This window comes from Bufo gargarizans, chromosome 4 (genome assembly GCF_014858855.1).
Source record: "Bufo gargarizans isolate SCDJY-AF-19 chromosome 4, ASM1485885v1, whole genome shotgun sequence".
In the NCBI taxonomy this organism is placed as follows: Eukaryota; Metazoa; Chordata; class Amphibia; order Anura; family Bufonidae; genus Bufo; species Bufo gargarizans.
Genome location: NC_058083.1, coordinates 429,920,779 through 429,937,864, shown reverse-complemented (window position 1 = coordinate 429,937,864; position 17,086 = coordinate 429,920,779). Strand labels below are relative to the sequence as shown.

General features: G+C 45.9%; 1 long non-coding RNA gene across 1 annotated transcript in view; it reads left to right on the top strand.

Annotated features, from left to right (window-relative positions):
- Positions 1 to 339: 339 nt before the first annotated feature.
- Positions 340 to 17,086, top strand: part of LOC122933762 — a 62,257-nt gene continuing 45,510 nt past the window's right edge. The window contains exon 1 of the long non-coding RNA XR_006388551.1: positions 340 to 431. This is a non-coding gene — a long non-coding RNA (uncharacterized LOC122933762). The remainder of the gene's footprint in view (positions 432 to 17,086) is intronic.

Here is a 17,086-nt window from a genome sequence, read left to right as displayed (position 1 = left end):
CTATGGACCAAAATATCCTTTAAATTTCTGGATCTCCTTGCAGTAATGAGAGGTCTGTTTATGACAATTTGTTTTAATTTCATGTCAGTTAAGAGTACCTCCCAATGTTTATTTAGCACTTTATTAATTTGCCCCCACTGTCTGTTGTAATTGGTTATAAACCTTGGTTCCTGGCTCTGATCCCTAGTTGTTTTAACATTTGGATATAGCAATTTTTCTCTAGTTCTTTGTTTGGCCACATTCATGCTCTTTTTGATTTGTCGATTGCTGTATCCTCTATCTAAGAATCTGTCTTTCATTATTGTAGATTGTTTTTGATATTGAATTTTTTCTGAACAGGCTTTCTAGCCCCATTTAATCACTCCTCCTGAGGACGCAGCGCGGCGAAACGTACGTCGGGGAGATCCAGCGCCTATTTTTAACCCTCATAGGTAGGTTTATATTCTGTCAATGGCCAGCTGTTTGATAACAGTTAATTTACTCAGCAGCATATGTTTTTCGGTTCAGGAATGGTAATAGTCTCCATATACTTTTATATGGGTGTTTGCATTTAGAATGACAACGCTAATGCACCCCAGCCTCATAGTTTAAAAGAGCTCACCTTCCCGCTGACACTCACCATTGATGGTCCCTTCCATGTTTATAGTCCTATATAAGTAATAGGTGCTTTAGTCATTAGATTCCTTTATTATAAAGGCTCATTATTAAGTGATAAAATTCTATGTTATAATGGTATAATCATGTTTACAATTACGATTGTTCAATAAAGATCATGTATAATTTTTTTAAAAATTCAATGGGATGATGTGTACTCATTTAGTGAAGTTTATTATTGATATTTTTGAGTATCCCGGTAACAGTGTAGTTACTTATTCTGACCGATTAGGTATTGTTTCTTACTAGGAAAAGCAGCGAATGTGCAGTTAGAATAAATGCATGGACGAGCTTTCTCTAAAGCTGCTCCATGTCATGTTCAGCCATGCACGAACTGGCTGCAGGCAGAGCGGGGCTGAGGGGTCGGGGCTCATTATAAAAACATCACCATTCAGATTTTTTAAATAAAGTATATTAGTAAACTCTTTTTTTACCCTACCTCCCACTATATAGTGGAAAGTACTTATATAGTGGCCAACCCCTTTAACACGGCTCTGTCACCAGGATCAACTCTATTAAAGCAGGCATACTTGCTGGTAGGGCTCATCACGCGGATTGAAACAATCAGCATGCATACATGCAATTGTGCAGAGCACAGGGTGTGTCTTTTATTTATATATTGTGCTTGAGGCTAAAGCAGTAATATGTATATAGCTTTCTGAGCCATTCTCGGTGTGGTGAAGCTATAGTACATAGAGTGTATCATATTTACATGCACTGTCAATCAAGGGGAGGGGGAAGTGTGCAGAGCACAGGGGGTGTTACATAGCAGTGCTCAAAGGGTTCAGCCCTGCCTCCTGGTGCTCCAACTCCTCATTGGCATATGAATAAAAAGCGTACATTTCTCTGCAGCTGCTTAGCATACAGAAAGAAGAAAGGTATAGTTTTAATAAGCATGATGAGCCCAACAACCAGTATGTCTGACTCGATAGGGTTGATCCTGGTGACAGAGCCACTGTAAAGTATAGTTATGGCTTGTCCACAACCATTTCTTACATATCAGGCTGGCAGGAAGCACTGGGATATAAGAGTTAGTGAGTATATATGATTCTCCAGTTGACTACACGTACAGGTGGGATCCCTAACATGTTTGTCATACAATACTGCACAAATCTCAAACCAGAAATTAAAAGATTTTTCTGAAGGGGCTGTCTCACTTCAGCAAATGACAATTATCATGTACAGTTAATTTAAGTTAATACAAGGCAGTTACTAATGTACTGTGATTGTCCATATTGCCTCCTTTGCTGGCTTGATTCCCTTTTCCATCACATTATACATTGCTCATATCCAGAGGTTATGACCACCCTGCTTGAACACTATAGGAAAAATGAGCCATGTATAATGTGATGGAAAAATGAATCCAGCCAGCAAAGAAAACAATATGGATAATAGAAATACATCAGTAAGTGGCTTGTATTGACTTTATAATAAATTGTAAATAGGTCATCAGTATCTGATCTGTGGGGGTCTAACATCCAGGACGCCCACTGATCAGCTGTTTGAGAAGGCACCGGCGGCCTTCTCTATGCTCACTAAGCACAGCACCGTACATTGTACAGCGGTTCTGCTTGGTATCGCAGCTCAGCCCCATTCACTTCTATGCGCCTAAGCCATGTAACCAATGAACTAGGTAAAGCTGCTTACCTCTACGTTGGTGATTATGCTGAATGCTGCTTTGGGACCACTCCTGGGAAGCGCGAGTGGGCCTGTTTATCCTTTACTTACTGCTAGGTCTATAAGTTACCACACTGAGCGATTGTATATTGCAATTTTAGCTTTTTTTTTTTTTACCTATGTATGACCTTTATTCCAGTTTGGTGCTACCTTATCACTGACCATTGTTGGAGACTGATCCCTCTGGAGACGATTTATGCAGCATCTCCATCAGTTTTTTTTTTTGCTCTTTACCCCGACTCACTTAGAGGTCTCCTGATAAACCCAACAGGGAGAAACGCGTTGGGATGTTTTATGGCATATTAGTGTAGTGTCCCACTATGTAAATGTGGGCACTACACAAGGGTCAATTGGGCCACGTTGTTTTCCACCTCCTGTGGAACAGGGCCATTGTATTTTATGTGATGTTTTATGTGATTTTCTTCCCCTGTTATCAGTGTATCAGGCCTGTTAGGGTGTAATTACTCCTCTTAGACAGTAGAGGGAGCTAGGGAACCCTTAATATATATAGTCAGGTCCTGTGCAGGAAAAAGGGTGTAGAGTCAGAAGAGTGGGTACTTTAGCCAGAGAGGAGCTGAAGGCCAACTCCTGACATGCAGCTAGACAGCCCAGCTTCTAGCTTGTTACCAGGGGAAGAGTTGCCTCCTGAGAAACCCGAAGTTCCTATAAAAGTACATAGCAGAGCCATTATTCCAGCCGAACCAGAGAGCTGAAGGGCAGAAGGATATATTTAAAGCAAGGAGACATATACCTGAGGAAGTTTTCCCTAACCATGGATAAAGCCAGCAATAGGGCATACGGGCCTTGGGATAAAGACAGACAGGATTCTGAGGAAAAGTGCAGCCTGATCTGTAAGTGTTTAACCCTCTGAGGATCTTGCAAGAACTTTGTGCCTGCCAATTGATGTAAAGCCTGCATGTGACTACTTCTTACATATGGAACTCTGACCAAAGACTGTAAATAGTTAACTGTTCAGTAAACAGAAGTTTTGGTTCGCTGCAATTCGTGTTCCTCACTTATTACTACCATAAATCGGTGTGCCACCGTTACCGGCACTGGCATCACGAATTTAAAGGGATCTTGCCACTGCCACATTAAACAAACCTGCAACATCCAGGGCACCTCACCTACCATCAGGCCTGGTCCCTAAACACAGAGTGCCCCAGAGGTCCCCTGTGCCAGCCTCTCCATCACTGCTGTACGTCTGCCCAGGGTATATAAAAGACTGTGAGTACTATAACAACCATCGTTAGTAACTACCCCTGTCACCTCACCATTCGCCTCACCCTGCAGGGTGGCGTACTGCATATTTTGGCATCACGAACAGAATGCGAATATTCCTACTCCATTGTAGAACCTGAACTGTGTGCCGTTATTACCTATAAAGTGATATATGCCCTATCCGTTTATTTGAAAAATTGCTGGGCCAAGAACTGTGAAAATTGCGGTGTGAAAACTGTATTTTTGTGGACTGTTTGCCGCTTCTTAAGTCACCGCTTGCTGTCAGTGAATGAACAGTGTTATGCTTAAAGATGGCCGCCTAAGCTGACTGGAATTATTGCTGCGCCATCCTTGTATTGTATTGGCGGGAAGAATTTGGCGCCGTCTGCCGAAAGTGCGGGAAAGACTGTATGTTAGCGCCACCGCCTTATCAGAAAATTTGCATGTCTGCTAAGATGGACTCCGCCTCCCCCATGTTGGAGTACCTAGGGAGCGGCCTCCCGAAGCAGTGGGAGGTCTTTGGCGAGATACTGAGAGCCGCCCTGTCGCTCACCAGAGAAGGATCGAGTATGTTGAAGAGTGAGGATTGCTCTAAGTTAATGGCTTCACCTGCTGTCCAGACTGCAGAACCTACCACGTTGGAGAAGGAAGAAGCCCCACCGGCCTATACTCTGGGACCGGAGAAACCACCCTGCCTTCTATCGTGGTCGCAGTCCAAGCCGTGCCTTGGCTCGTGGAAGGAACTTGCCCAGCCCAGTGTGCAATGGTCTACACTGATGGCTGAGATACACGCCACGGCAATACAAAAAAACGACCAGGAAGAAAATGTATTTCGAGGAACTGGCGAAAACTGTCTTCGAGTGCCACACAAACACCCACCCCCGCCTGGAAAGAAGGATGGGGGTAGTGGTGGCTTTCGACAAAAGCCGGGGGTTCGGATTTATTAAGGACTACTCCACAGGCCGAGACCTGTTTGTGAACCGGAGGTCTGTAAAGCGCAGCTACCTGCCGGAACATCTGCACAACCTCTGCGAAGGAGAAGAGGTGGAGTTCAACCCCGTTTAGGGCCTCAGAGGTCCGTACACCACGGCAGTAGCCCGTCCCAAGCCGGGACCAGAAGATTGGGAGGAGCCTGAGGAGCCCACCACTCTGGAACGTGAGCCTGAGCGCCCAATGGAACCAGCTCACAACACATACCAGGAGAGGGGTTCTTTCACCGGCCCCAATGTCTTTTGGCAGCCTACAGTGCTGGAAAAATGGGGAAAAGACACAGACTGAGATGGAAAATTTGAACAAGTTCCAGGAAGCCCTTGATGCCCTGCGAGGGAGAAAGGTTGCGACCCCGCACCTGAGTCTGCTGCAACAGTGCCGGAGACCTGCAGCGGAGCATCGCCCGAGAGACTGGAGGATCAAATCACAAGGTTAGAGATCCATCTTCATGGCCTGCTCCAACTTGTCACGTCCAGAGCGGCGCCTATGTCAGTGGACAAAAGAGATTTCCCAAAGAACTCAGATGTCCCTGAGCCTGTAGTCAGGGTTCCCGTCCCCGCCAGCTCGGCGACCCCCATAGCTGTGCCTGCCGTTGCGGCACCTGAGAAACTCTGTTATGCAAGGAGTCGGGTCCGTTGCTTGAAGCCAGCGCCAGCCAGATCCCTGGAGCCTCCTACCGTGTTCACCCCCAGGCTTGCAGAGCCTATACCAGTGACAGGCCTATTTATGCTTCAATTGCCTGCAAATACTATTTTGTGGGCCCAGCCATGCATGGATCCTCGTTTCAGGCCAAGACTTCAAGCGGAGCCAGGATGTGCTACAACTGATGACCAGTATGAACTGGATACATACCTGTAAGTAGGCCTGCTCGGCCATGTTTTTGCTGATGGACCCTCACAGTGAACTTAACTGTTTCAGGACAGGAGTCCTTTGTTTTGGCCCTATGAGCTGCTGCCAGTTACCCACGGCCCAGTGGTAGTTAAAAACCACTGAGTATAACAAGTGCTCTACTGCCATACTTCTACCAGGACATCCTGCCTTCTTTAAAGTGCCAAGCCAAGTTGTGCCTGTTATTTTTGCACTCTTCACTTTTAACCCCCTTTTCAGGTTGAATAGGGGATATTACAGCACTATTTTTATATGCTAGGACTTGCCAGGGAAAATATCCCTGAGATGTGGACTTTTTGTGCTGTGACTTTTATGTGCAATATTAAAACTTAAAGAAATGTGCCCAGAGATGACCCCAATTTATGTGGGCCTCTAAGATGCTGTTTTATGGGACTACTGTGTTTTATTATTATGGACTATCCTGGTTATCCCTGATACGCTGTACCAGGCCAGCGCCCCTGTTCCCTGTTCTATCCTGTATGAAGAGAACGATGCCCCTTTTCACCGCACTTGCTCCTTTGCCAGCGGAGCTCGCTGATATTTTATTGCAAATGTAGATGTATGTGCCTGCTATGCATTTTTGTCTTTCAGGTGACAGTTTCCAGCTGGGCAGGGCCCCCTGTGCTGCGCCGAGGACGTGCAACTTTTATTGCTTTTTTTCATAGAAAATAGTAAAAGAACTCTTTATCTGGAATACCATAGCTTTCTTTTAGTGCTTTGAACTCTATTACCTCCCCATTCTGCCATACCTGCCCTAATCTATGTATCCCATATTTTTGCCACATGTTCTTTTCTATGGCCCCTAATTCCTTTAAGTGTACATTATTTTATATAATTGTATCATAATGTATATCTATATCTTGCCAAAGAGATTTAAAGGGGTTTTCTCAAGACGCAGGTTTATACTTACCTGCTCCCGGCGCGCCGTCCACTTCCTGGTTTCGGCAGGGGGCGGGCTCCATCTTCATTGATGTCTTCTCCCGGCTGGGCTGCGCACATTACTGAACGCGCACACCGAGTCCGCGCATGCGCCCTGGTGACTTCTTCCTGGCCAGTATAGTATACTTGCCAGGAAGAAGTCACCAGGGTGCATGCGCGGACTTGGCGTGCGCATCAGTACAGCGCGCGGCTGGCCGGGATAAGAAAAGAAGACGTCTGCGCACGCGCGGCCACCGCGATTCCTGAGAAGAGCAGTGGCCGTAACCAGGGGAGACGGAAGACAACAGTCAGTTAAGTATAGGTATAGAGTTCGAATTTTAATTCTGAGTCTTCGTCCCCTCTATATCAACTCTCTAAATAAGCTCTCTATGATCTTATGGATTTTTTTTGGGGGTATTTCTAATGGAGAGTTCCATAATATATAGTTTATCATTGGGAGTAAACACATCTTTATTAGAGAAATTCTCCCTGCCATTGACAGCCCCAGCTTATTCCATATTTGTACATTCTTTTAGATTTTATCTATTAAAGGTATTAAATTTAGTCTTATGCAATCCTTTGGGGGTACTTGTTAGGTGAATTCCTAAATATTTTACACTTTCCCTCCTTGATGACCAGGGGTCCTGGGACAAAGTCTCCTATTGGGTCCAGAGGGATACATGCAGATTTACTCCAGTTTATTTTTAAACCAGCTACTTCCCCGAATCTCTCAAAAATCTAAAATATTCAGAACAGAGAACCATGAGACCCAGGGCCGGTGCTATAATAAGGCAGACCAATCGGCTGATGGCTGACATGGGGGGGGGGGGGGCATGATTGATGGTGGCCATGATGGCTGACATGGGAGCATGATGGCTGACATGGGAGCATGATGGCTGACATGGGGGCATGATGGCTGACATGGGGGCATGATGGCTGACATGGGGGCATGATGGCTGACATGGGGGGCCTATGGCTGATATGGGGGGCCTATGGCTGACATGGGGGTCTGATCTGAGGTCTGTTTAACATTGGGGGTCTAATTGCTGGTCTGACCTGAGGTGCGATGGAAATTTTTTTTTTTTATTATCCTCCTCTAAAACCTAGGTGCGTCTTATGGGCCGGTGCGTCTTAGAGGGTGAAAAATACGGTCCTCAAACCAGCGATTGTCTGAAGCAGAGAGAAGATTCCAGGGCCACACAGAGGAGAAGCCAGCTGCTGCAGACGGGACCAGGGCCAGGGGAGCTGCATATTCAAATATCATCTTATTATATTATCCATTGTAGTTTTACCCGGCATAAAGCCAGTTTGGTCTCCATGTATAAATGATGTAATAACTCCTTGTAATCCGTTTTGCGACCCCTCAAAGATAGAACCTGTCCTATTCTTGTCCGCAATTGGCGCTGGCCATGAGCGTTTCGCAAAATGCAGAGCACAGATGGCCGATATCCGTGTTTTGCAGATCCACAATTTGTGGACTGCAAAACACATATGAGCTCTTACACTGTGGTGTATTTTCTTCAATATTTTCTGCAATAAAGTGATTTATTTTAAACTTTTTAAAAACTTTTTTCAATGTTTTTTATTTATTATTTATCAAAATGTTTAATATTTACATATAATATTGTACAGTATTGACAATTTTATATTACTTCAATTATAAAATACATACAAGTATCACATATCTTGTTTTTTATCACCTATCCCCCTCACTTACCCTAAAAAAAACAAGCAGTAAAACAATCATATTCTGTAAAGCAAACCATGCTCAGTCTTTCCAGTTAATCCTTTGGATCTGGGGTCAGAATTAATTTAGAGCTCTGATTTGGGGTCTGTATGAATTTAGATGCTGATCTGAGATCTTTACAAATTTGGTGGGTGATCTGGGGGTCTGTAATAATGCTGAGGTCTGGTGTGAGAGTTTTTTTAATTCTGGGGTCTGATGTGGCAGCCTGTATTAATTACGGGGTCTAGAAGGGGCTATAATAATATTGGGATCTGGTCTGTATTGATTTTAGGGTCTCATCTGCAGTCTGTATTAAGAAGGGGGTGTCCAGCCATGTAAAATTTATTTTGAAAACTGGAATGTCATAAAATAATAGTAGTGATATCTTTCTGATCATCCACCGCTCTCAGCTGATTCCCATGTCTTTGCTGGTCTCTGTACTTCCAAGTCGAACTCCATTTGGACATGTGACCATTGCAGCCAGGGATCAGTAAGGTATCACTACTGTTATTATTTTATATTTTTATTACAAAAACTACATGTCTGAACAACCCCATAAGTTTTGAGTTCTGGCCTGGGTTTTGAATCTGTTTTGGGGTCTGTTCTGGGGTTTATTGCTTAAAATTTGCTTTGAGGCCCATCATTTTCCAGTTCTGTATATGCATTCTTATGAACATCTATTTTGACAGTACAGTATTTAGGGGCATTAGGCAGCACTTTACAGCAATGTGGGCACTCGGGCCAGCAGCGGGCATAGTATTGGTGAAAGCTACAGGATGGCACTTTTAAAAGGGCAGCTGGAGAGGCGATTTCTTTGTTATAGTTGGTGGCGATGGACTGCAGATGAATGAGTCAAAGTCAGTGGTGAAACCGGACTCGCCTACGACCTAATTAAAAATCTGTAACAGGCCCCATCTACCAGGCCCCATCTACCATTTGCCATTCATTAATACTGGTGTCTTTTATAGCAGACTCCCCTGGCTAAACATACCTGTGCACGTGATGGTCTGGATGCAGGAGTGCAGTGCCAATGAGGTGAGGCCTCAGACAGCACCCGGTAGGGTCAAGAGGGGAGCAGTGGAAGGGCAATGGGCAATGAGCGCTTCCATTGTGGAAATGCTCATCTGTACATATCCTACTGCATTGCTGTACTCGGGAAAGCAATGCAGTTAATTGCTGCAACGGGCAGGGCCGCCATCAGGGGGGTACAGCCGATACCCCAGTAAGGGGCCCGGACCCCGAGGGGGCCCGGCCAGTTCCAATTTCATAATTTTTATTTTTATTTTTTATGTCCGCAGGGGGCAGGGGCAATTGATTGTTCCTGGCCCCGTTGACCGACCGCTCCAATGATTCGGCCGCAGTATTAGTAGTAGTACAACACCTTAGCCTAACCTGGGGACGGTATTCCGGGCCCGGCTGCATTCCCCTTTAAAAGGAGCCGCTGCGCAGAGGAACGTAGCTGCGCAGCGGCACGTGACCTCAGATGCTGTGCGTGCGGCTGGCTAAACCTGTCGTCACTGCCTCACGCCGGGACGCCGCCGGCATTCAAATTAGCGCGCGGGAACTTCTGTTCTGGCAGTGGCAGTGGCAGTGGCAAAGAGTGGCAGACGCAGTACTGTCTGGAGGTAACTTGTGGTCTGAGACTGTGGTGGTCTGGAAGCCTGCCCAGCTGCCGTAGTGTCCTCACCCCCTCCTCCATCACACACATGATCTTCTTGGACTTGGATGGACCCCCCCTAATAATTCATTAGGTCCATAACGCCCATTAGGTTAAATTAGGTTATTACTTGACTTATTTTCATCCATAAGGCAAGGGGCTGGGTGGGTAGGCTGGCAAGGGAGGTGTTAATAACAATACAATAAGTAATGGTGGATCATGGTCTGTTGGATCATCATGGCCCTGGATAATGTTGTCTTTGCTCGGGGTAAAATGCAAAGCTGTTTTCTGCATTATCCCACAGGGCAATGATCCTCCATCACTTATTGTTATTAACCCCTCCCTTGCCAGCCCCATTTAACTGTGTTTTCGGCTGCAGTCAGAACACACAGCCAAATGGGGCTGGCAAGGGAGGGGTTAATAACAATAAGTGATGAAGGATCATGGCCCTGTGGGATAATCCAGAAAACAGCTTTGCATTTTACCCCCGAGCAAAGACCGAGCAACATTATCCAGGGCCCTGATGATCCTCCATGATCCATCACTTATTATTAACCCCTCCCTTGCCAGCCCACCCAGCCCCATTTAGCTGTGTGCTGAAGGGGTTAATTAAGTGTTGGAGGGGGTGGGGGGTGTTATTATTGTGCATATTGTGTTTGGGATCCATTTAACAAGTTTGAGAGTGGTTGAGTGTCATCCACAGATCCCCCCCATAAAAGTGTGTCATCCACAGATCCCCCTCATAAAAGTGTGTCATCCACAGATCCCCCCCCCCATAAAAGTGTGTCATCCACAGATCCCCCCCCCATAAAAGTGTGTCATCCACAGATCCCCCCCATAAAAGTGTGTCATCCACAGATCCCCCCCATAAAAGTGTGTCATCCACAGATCCCCCCCATAAAAGTGTGTCATCCACAGATCCCCCCCCCATAAAAGTGTGTCATCCACAGATCCCCCCCATAAAAGTGTGTCATCCACAGATCCCCCCGATAACAGTTTGTCATCCACAGATCCCCCATAACACTGCGCCTGCGCACTGAGGAAGAGAGAGAAAGGAGGGGAAAGAATCCTCAAAAGCAAGCGGAGGACGGCACAGCAGACGACTGAATAGCTTCTTTTGTAAGTAAGGCTACTTTCACATTAGCGTTTGGGGCTCCGCATGTGAGTTCCGTTTGAAGGCTCTCACAAGCGGCCCCGAACGGATCCGTACGGCCCTAATGCATTCTGAGTGGATGCGGATCCACTCAGAATGTATCAGTTTGGCACCGTTTGTCCTCCGCTCAGCAGGCGGACACCTGAACGCTGCTTGCAGCCAAACGGATCCGTCCAGACTTACAATGTAAGTCAATGGGGACGGATCTGTTTGAAGTTGACACAATATGGTGCAATTTCAAGCGTATCTGTCCCCCATTGACTTTCAATGTAAGTCTGGACGGATCCGTCTGACTAACTTTCACACTTAGAGAGTTTTCTGAAATCCAATGCAGACATAAAAGTGTGTCATCCACAGATCCCCCATAACAGTGTGTCATCCACAGATCCCCCATAACAGTGTGTCATCCACAGATCCCCCATAACAGTGTGTCATCCACAGATCCCCCATAACAGTGTGTCATCCACAGATCCCCTATAACAGTGTGTCATCCACAGATCCCCCATAACAGTGTCCGTCATCCACAGATCCCCCCATAACAGTGTCCGTCATCCACAGATCCCCCCATAACAGTGTCCGTCATCCACAGATCCCCCCATAACAGTGTCCGTCATCCACAGATCCCCCCATAACAGTGTCTGTCATCCACAGATCCCCCCATAACAGTGTCCGTCAGCCACAGATCCCCCATAACAGTGTCCGTCATCCACAGATCCCCCATAACAGTGTCAGTCATCCACAGATCCCCCATAACAGTGTCAGTCATCTACAGATCCCCCATAACAGTGTCAGTCATCCACAGATCCCCCATAACAGTGTCAGTCATCCACAGATCCCCATAACAGTGTCAGTCATCCACAGATCCCCCATAACAGTGTTAGTCATCCACAGATCCCCCATAACAGTGTTAGTCATCCACAGATCCCCCATAACAGTGTTAGTCATCCACAGATCCCCCATAACAGTGTTAGTCATCCACAGATCCCCCATAACAGTGTGTCATCCACAGATTCCCCCCATAACAGTAAGTCCTCCACAGATCCCCCCATAATGCTGTAACAGTAAACCTTGTGCTTTTAAGGTGTTTTTTCTTAAATGTGCCAGGGGAAGATTGCTAGGGCAGATTAGAACAGGTAGTGTAGTTAGTGTAGGGTCCTGCTAAAAAGGGTCTACCTTGTCGTGGTAGCAGGCTTCATATTATTTGGTCAAAAATTTATTCCTTACTGAAATCGCTGATTATCACTTTTTACTGTCTTTGTAGTTGTAAAAAAATAATGAAATTGGGGGTAGGTCCTTGGGGGTGGAGGGGGGGGTGGAGTCAGGAAGGATTCTAAAGGGGCGGGTAGGAGGGGGGGCCCAGGCCTTGAGCTGTGTAAGGGGCCCCAAAATTTCTGATGGCAGCCCTGGCAACGGGGCACGGGAGCGATGTCTCCCTGGCCCTCCATTTCGTCTAATAGGCTTTAGTCCTAGTTGCTGTAGCCTATCAGAGGCCGGTGTCATCATTATTGAACTGCCTGAGCTGGGCTGCATAGAGCGCAGGGCACAGACTAGATGACGTATGTGTCTTGCACTGCATTGCTGACAGCAGAATAGAGCACAGTATTGGGGGTGGCAGGATGGGCTGTTCAGTGGGGAGGAGGATGGAAAAGTAGGAAACTAAGATGTCTGTTGGTCAAACTCTGCAGACCCGGTTCGCCATCCTCAGCCTCTCCAGTATTATACAGTCATATGGAGTCTTCTCCAAGCGCCTCTTCCCAGCATGGTGGCTCCCTGGCAGGGACTTCCAGGTCAGTAAAGTCCACCACACCAAATGACCCAAACCATGATTGGGACTGGAAGCTGCACCTTAAAGCTCTCCCCACTAAATCTGAAATTGACACCCTATTCGTGAGGTTGGAAAACTCTCACAATCAAGATATGGCGGCTTTACACCAAGAAATTAAACACGTGGGGCAGAGGGTGGAGGAGATAGAAGGCCTGCAGGAGCAGATCCTCACAACTTTGGACTCACATCATCAAGTCCTCAATGACCATTCGGAACAAATACAGGACATATTGTCCCACCTGGAAGATATGGAAAATCGAAACCGGAGGAACAACCTCCGCATAAGGGGACTCTATGAAAACATATTACCGCATCACTTAGAGGCCTGGGCACAGGACTTTTTCCTGAAAATACTGAGCAGGCCACGTGAGCAACCTATTGAGATTGACCATATACATAGGGCCCTGGGTCCGAAGATGGATGACTCATCACGTCCACGTGACGTTATTTGCAGAATACATTTTTATAAAGATAAGGAAGCCATTCTTAAAGCTGCAAGTAATTCAGAGGCAATCCTTTTTGAGAGCAAGGAACTCCTCATTCTACCAGATCTTGCGAGATGCACCTTGATGCTGCGCAAAGAGTTGAAACCCCTCTTCGTTATTCTTAGAAATAACGACATAATCTACAGATGGGGATTTCCTTTTTAACTGTTTGCTAAGAAGGAGGGAAAGTCGGCGGTTTTCAAATCTCTAGCGGACTTGCCAAGTCTACTGAACACTTTTGATCTGCCAACCCTGAAGCTTCCTGACTGGCCCAGAGCGAAACCAATCTATGCCATACCACTACCAAACAGGTGGCAGACATCATCTTCCAAACAACAGAGATCTCCCAGATGACCGCAGACTCTGGTTGATGGAGTACACAAATGACTGCATTTGTCATCTTCCTGGCTTTTTGTCTTCCTCTATTATTTCAATCTGTACACAGAAAGTTATGTCCTTTTCTGTAGTTAAGGCTATAAGAGTATAGAATATGTGTTATATTTGTCCTGAATTGTTTAAAGTTAGTTGTTTATCATAGTTGGAGACTAGTAGGGTTGCCTCTTGGCCCTTAGCTTCTCACGCCCTCAATTCGGGAACACAGCACGTAGTGCTGATGGCGATTGAGGTCACTACTTAGGATTGCACTGAGGTGCCCTGTTCGGCTCTCTCGCCCCCTTTTTCTACTTCTTTTTCCTTTGTCTCTTTCTCGTTTTTCTGTTCCCTCTTCTTTTTCTCCTGTTTTATAATTTATTTTTATTCCCCCCCCCCCCCCCACCTCATATTACTCCTCATGGAAACAATGTCTTTGCCCTCTCCATTTGGTATCTGTCTTCTCCCTTATGTGTCCCCCTGTCCCAAGATATCCAAGATTTGGATGGGAGTACTGTCTACTAAACACTATGGTCCACCCATTTACCCGCCATGATTGCTCCCCTCTCATTCTGCACATATAATGCCAAGGGTCTTAATAAACCAGAGAAGCGTAGCCAAATCCTGTATTGATTCCACAAGAAAAGGGTCATGCTGACCATGTTTCAAGAAACACATTTTAAAATGGCCTCTATTCCCAAATGCTAGAGTAGATATTATCCGGTTTGGTTCCATTGCTTTTCACAAGGATTTCCACCCCACGGTCTTGTCCTCAGACATTAGTACTAGTGGCAGATTTGTTTTTCAGTTGATAACTTTGTTGTAACAATTGCCAATGTCTATTTTCCTAACCAGGGACAAATGACCTTTGGCTCCAAAGTCTTGAAAAGATTAGCCAAATTTGCGGACGGTTCCTCCATCATCCTAGGAGGCGACTTGAACATGGTAATCGATCCCTCCATAGACTCCTCATCAGGTAGAACCTCAATCTCCCCGGGGTCCTCAAGCACGCTCAGGGCCGATCTCGCTACACTCAGACTGGTTGCTCTGTGGCGGGTTCTGCATCCAGGTGTCAGGGACTATAGCTTCCACTCTTTGGCACACAATAGCTATGGGAGACTTGATTACCTATTTGTCTCTCATAAACTACTGGATTTAGCCCCTCGATGCTCCATGGACAACTTTCTATGGTCAGACCATGCCCCGATGTACGGTCTACTGTCCAGCTGTCCTTCACGCCAGCGATCATACACCTGGAGAATGAATGATAATCTCCTAAATGATCTTGTGTGTGTAGAGGACATACGAAAGACCATCTCAAACTTCATCAAAGACCACTAAATTGATACTACTGCCCCGCCTGTGAAATGGGAAGCTCTGAAATGCGTACTCAGAGGTTTATTCCTTTCTCATGAACGCTCATTTAGGGAGCATTTACACGACCGTGTTGGTTTTGCGGTCCGCAAATCATGGATCCGTGTATTCCGTATGTCTTCAGTTATCTTTCCGTCTCCGTTCCGTAAGTCCGTATAATATGGACGTGGTGCTTCCGTGTGTCATCCGTTTTTCACTGTCCGCAAAAAACTGAAATGGGACTGAAATGGGGTTTACTAGAATGTTTTCAGTCCAAGGGTCCGCAAAAAACGGATGACATACGGATGCATTTCTGTGTGCTATCCGTTTTTTACGGACCCAATGACTTTCTATGGGGCCACGGACCGCAATTTGCGGCCAAGTATAGGACATGTTCTAAAATAAAAGCAACGGACACATGGAACGGACAGCACACGGATGACAATGAAAGGCATTCTGCAATTTTTGCGGACCCATAGAAATGAATGGGTCTGTGCATTGTCCACAAAAATTGCAGAACGGACACGGAAGAAAAACAGTCGTGTGAATGCTCCCTTAAATTAACCACTTCTCAAAGAGTTAGACCAAAAGGATATAATGAAAAAGACATCCCCTTCTGACCAACTGAAGGCAGATATTTCCTCCCTACGTCAACAAATACGCCAGATATTAGATCAAAAATCCTTGAGTATTCGTGATAAGGTCAAGTATGGCTCCTACAAATACAGAGATAAAAGTAGCAAGTGGTTGGCGAGGGCATTACACCCCCAGATTCCTCTAACCCATGTGTTATCATTAAATACAGCCTCAAAGGGCTTAGTACACTTTCCCATCTGAGTTGCTATCCAATATGTCCCGGCTCGTATTTCAGATGAATCATCCTGTAACACCGAAGAGGATTTTAATGCTTCAGAGCTCCTGCCCATCATTAAAATTCTCAAGAATGGGAAGAGTCCCGGCCCTGATGGTCTGACCCCCCGCTTTTATGAAACCTTTGGGGATGAACTCACCCCGATACTGCTAACTGCATTCAACTCAATCTAAAAAAAATTGCCCCTTCCCACACCAGACCTTACAAGCTCACATTACAGTAATCCCTAAATCAGGCAAAGATGCTTCCTCATGCGCCAGCTATTGGCCCATCTCCCTATTTAATGTAGATTTAAAGATATATGCCAAACTCCTTGCTTTGAGATTAAACCCACACAATCCTAACTGCATCCACAGAGAACAAGTGGGCTTTGTCCCGGGTAGAGAGGCCCATGACAATACACTAAAATCCATAGGTTTAATTTCCAGAGCTAAGATGCTAAAAACTCCTTTATGCTTTCTCACAGTCGACGCAGAGAAAGCTTTTGACAGAGTCAGTTGGGATTGTTTAGAAGAAACATTAGCCCATATTGGTCTGGGAGTCAAAATGCTAGATAGGATTATGGCACTACTCTTCCCCTTCAGCTTGCGTCCGAGTTAACGGCTTACTTTCTGATGCCTTTATTATATGAAATGGGACTCGATAGGGATGTCCTCTTTCCCCTTTTCTTTATATCTTAGTTATAGAATCCCTGGCAAATGCCCTAAGAGCGAATTATTCCATAAAAGGAATACAAATGGGCAACTCTGAACATAAACTATCTTTATTTGCTAACGATCTCATATATTTGACTTCTCCCAGACTGTGACTACCCTCTGTTCCTTAGAGAATTCAAGACCTTTGGTCGTCTTAGCAACTTCAAAGTAAATATCCAAAAATCGGAAATACTAAACATCACCCTCCCACAGCATAAAGTCACCCTACTTAAAGAAGCTTTTTCTTTCAGTTGGGCCTCACATTCCATTAAATACCTGGCAGTTCACTTCTCACCAGATCCCTCTCAGTTATTTAAGCTTAACTACACACCCATGCTCAGGTCTGTCGAGGCAAGCCTTCTGAGGTGGTATCACGATCGGCGTAACTGTCACATACGTGACACGGAGGGAGGAAAAGAGGGAGGCCCTGCCCTAGTGAGAGGGAAGGTGGTGACCCCTGACTCACCTTGCGACTGGCGCCTGGCTGCCCTGTCGTCCCTAGACGGGTTCCTCACCCGTACGCCGATCACGTGCCTAAAACCCTGGCTTTCCCTAGGATGAGCCCTAGATAGTGAACAGGGCGGTGGGAACACTAGTCCGCACC